General features: G+C 35.8%; 1 pseudogene; it reads right to left on the bottom strand.

The window, feature by feature from the left end:
* Nucleotides 1–2,834: 2,834 nt before the first annotated feature.
* LOC131748185 (poly(A) polymerase alpha pseudogene) lies at nucleotides 2,835–3,730 on the bottom strand (annotated as a pseudogene).
* Nucleotides 3,731–4,096: the final 366 nt, after the last annotated feature.

Raw genomic sequence — 4,096 nt, 5'->3', positions numbered from 1 at the left:
TGGTTCAACTGATGTGTAGAAGGATTCAGGAAGTGTCAAGAGGCCAAAGTGCTATTTGAGGCAGTGGATTTGGGGAGAAATATCCTATACCCAGGTAATCAATGGATTTGAAGGCTAAGCATATCTAACATACAATTTAAATTTACTTTGCTATATCAGGCTCATATACTATTCAATAGAATTAAAAAATAATAATATCCTGTTTGCTTTTGGCTTCGGGTCTCCAGAAGTAGGGTATGTGTCTCATATTAGGTTTTCCCCTTAAGGTGGAGTGAAAGGAACAATCCTAAGACACAGAGTAGAGGATAAGAATTAATTGAAGGCAGATAATCAGAGCTGGAGTTCCTCCCTCTACTTTAGCGCCTCTACCAGGAATTTGCAAAAATCTTTTTGGAACATTGGGCTATCTACAAGGTATCGAGACCAGTATTATCTAGATTTTTTTAAAGACTCTAGACTACCTCCCTAACAGTTTTAAAGAGTTTAGTGTTGTTAAGGTTAAAGGCATCATAAAGTTGACCCAAGGTTACAAGTATAACTTAGAAATAACCTCCAGACATTGATGTTAGAAGTAGTCTAGGAATTATTTGATGATTCAGCTAACACTGTGGTGGCATTTCTACCATCAAATATCCCGTAATCCCATTAAATCCACATGAAAACATGTATAAAAAGTCATTTTGGCTCTTTATTGCTTTATAGTTTTCTAGGCTCCAGCAAGGCAGAGTTCCATATCTGTTATAAAGTTTTGCAACTATAACTTAAAAAGTAGTATATATAATGAGATAAGCAATAAAATGCTTTTGAACTTTACATACATACACACAGATACACACAACATCTAGAGAGACATACACATGTCTATACATACATACATATACATTATATATATAAAATATATCTAGTGGAAATGCTATAAATGATTTCCCACCAAAACTTCTAAATGTATAGACAATCTAAACTATCATTAAATTAATCTAACCATTTAAAGTAAAATCTAAATCCTTAGCTCTCTAATGTTTGTTCTAAATCAACAGCTCCAAGCTTCTATTTTTATATTCTTAACATTACACGTGTTGTATACTTGTGTCACAGAAAATTAGAAATACTGAGCAAAGTTAAATACATTCACAATCCCAACTCCTTTAATGCTAAACATTTAGCTTATTTCATTCCTGATTTTTCCCCTTAACCTTGGTGTTGGTTGTTGCTGTTTTTTTTTGCAAGTTTGTGTGTGTGTGTATGTGTGTGTGCATGTTTTTAAATGTATTTTCAATGAGGTAATATATCATCTGTTTACAATATAGCTCTTGAAAAACAAAAGGAGTATAGATATTATAAGACAAAACAAACTCCAGTCATGAGATACTACATATATCATGTGAAAGCAACAGCCTGATCTCTAGGTTATGAAAATTAAAATTAAAAAGTCACTACCTAGAAAATGTCTAACTTTCCTACTTGCAAAGCTTGGGTGCAATTCTATGATGTATTTAATAAGCTGAATTTTTCCCATTGTGTAAACAAAACGAGATTAGTCTAAATCCTAAATCCATAGCTACACAAAATACCAGACATTGTGCATTTCACTTGTTAATATACCATATTTTCTCAGGTAGTGGAAGGGAAGGCAAAGTGACTACAGAGAACAAAACTGTGGGAAGAAGAAATAGTGTACCTATGTTAGACCTATTAAGTAATGGTGAAAAGAAAGCCTCAATTAATGCATCTCCGAAAGGTGTAAAGACTATACTCCAACTCTGGAAAATTAATTTAGAAAGATAGAGGGAGAGATTGAATAATTGCAATTTTTCATGAAAAATCTACATATGACAGAAAGGAGCACAATGGAGAATTCATAAAACATGTTATTTGGAAAAATCTGTTAGTTTTCTTTGGCCAGATTAAGAAAGAATAACTAAGTTTATCAATATCTGCCATCCTTCATACTGTTGATAACAAATTAATAATAGCATTCCTAGCTCTGCACTTACTAATTAGGACTTCCTAATAAATGCTGATTAGCCCAGTCAGGGAGGTCAGCAAATAAACCTAAATCCTTTTTTAGTCATGTCTAATCTTGTACACTCTATTCTCCTTTTTTAGCAATTGAAGACAACAGGTTAAGTTGTCAGATATTGTTTATGGACCACTGAAGTTATTTTGACCAGTTAAATCTCAGTTTGGTTTTTTTTTAAGTATCTTTATTGGAGTATAACTGTTTTACAATGGTGTGTTAGTTTCTGCTTTACAACAAAGTGAATCAGTTATACATATACATATGTTCCCATATCTCTTCCCTCTTGCATCTCCCTCCCTCCCACCCTCCCTATCCCACCTCTCTAGGTGGTCACAAAGCACCAAGCTGATCTCCCTGTGCTATGCGGCTGCTTCCCACTAGCTATCCACCCTACGTTTGGTAGTGTATATATGTCCATGCCACTCTCTCACTTCGTCACAGCTTACCCTTCCCCCTCCCCATATCCTCAAGTCCATGCTCTAGTAGGTCTGTATTTTATTCCCGTCCTACCCCTAGTCTCTTCATGACATTTTTTTTCTTAGATTCCATATATATGTGTTAGCATATGGTATTTATTTTTCTCCTTCTGACTTACTTCACTGTGTATGACAGACTCCAGGTCTATCCACCTCATTACAAATAACTCAGTTTCATTTCTTTTTATGGCTGAGTAATATTCCATTGTATACATGTGCCACATCTTCTATATCCATTATCTGTTGATGGACACTTAGGTTGCTTCCATGTCCTGGCTATCATAAATAGAGCAGCAATGAACATTTTGGTACATGACTCTTTTTGAATTATGGTTTTCTCAGGGTATAAATCTCATTTTTATTGAATCCTTGATAACTGGAATAGAATTTGCTGGGAGACCAGGGATATTGGAGAGGTTTGTACTTGATGTTTTCTGAGAAGCCAAAAGAGAAGTCTCTTAGTTTCCAGTTGAGTTGTATTTTTTTTTATATACAGTTGTTCCTTTATTTCTGTTTTCTCATGTCCCCTCAAAACAAGACTGTTAGCATCTTCACTTGTTTTATTCTCTTTCATTTTGGTTTTCTTGGGATGCTCTTCTTTATGAGGTGAGGATGTCCTCTGACTCCTACTATAGGATTAGGCAAATTTTTTGGCTATATTCCCTGAAGGTCTACGTGGTTGGTTTACCAGACTTGTTGAAGAATGGACTCTAAAGGCTGTAGGCTTTGGTGGTGGAGAAATAGGAATAAGAATGCTTACACTCCATGTACCCCTCGAACATTCACTGGAATTTACTTGTGGCACAGAAACTTCAGTAGCCTGTATGTTGGTCACACATATTGCTGTTATAACTGGAGCAGAACTGTTTCTGTCCCAAGAGCTGTCAGAACAGTTCAATGGACCAGTCTTCAATTTAAGGCACAGGCCCACAGTTATCACTGTTCATTGATCAGTAGAGGCTGTTGTCACTCAGAGATGTCACTCTGACAACTTCGGTTGAATGATTTTGCCTTTTTTCTAAAGCACATGCTTAGGGAGTAGTTGAGGTTGACTTGTCTTTAAATGCACTGTAGCACTTTTCACGTAAAATTCAAACATCTTGCTGCTTATTGCTTGCCTATAAACTGTGCCTGTGAAAGACTGAATATCATCGGGAGGATCAACATTGAGGTTATCAGAGTTTTTTGTTTTTTTAAACATTAAGTCAATCACCTGTATTATATGAAATTCTTCCTTATTCTTTCTCATCCTCCTCCTTTTAATTCTTACTCTGGGTCAGTTCTCTGTCTGCCCCTGGATGAAATCCTTGACATGACCCCTAGTTTTTCCAGTCCCTCTTAACCAGTAAAAAATATTTAAATCTCTTTAAAGCACTGACAAGTTCATCATGTAATGACTTAACTCCAGTCTAGTCTAGTGTTATTTCAAATGCCAAACTTATTCAGAGTTACACTTTTCTCCTTCCTAAGCACAGACCTCCTCCAGTATTGGAAGCCTGCAGCAGGAAAAGGACAGGAACTAACTCTTCTCTTAGTTGTTTGCTAATAACTATATGGCTGACCCCAGGGCAATGGTGAAAATGGCACAAGTTTAAGTGGT

This window comes from Kogia breviceps, chromosome X (genome assembly GCF_026419965.1).
Source record: "Kogia breviceps isolate mKogBre1 chromosome X, mKogBre1 haplotype 1, whole genome shotgun sequence".
In the NCBI taxonomy this organism is placed as follows: Eukaryota; Metazoa; Chordata; class Mammalia; order Artiodactyla; family Physeteridae; genus Kogia; species Kogia breviceps.
Note: the sequence above shows the minus strand (reverse complement) of the source record. Positions and strands in the feature narration are given on the sequence as shown.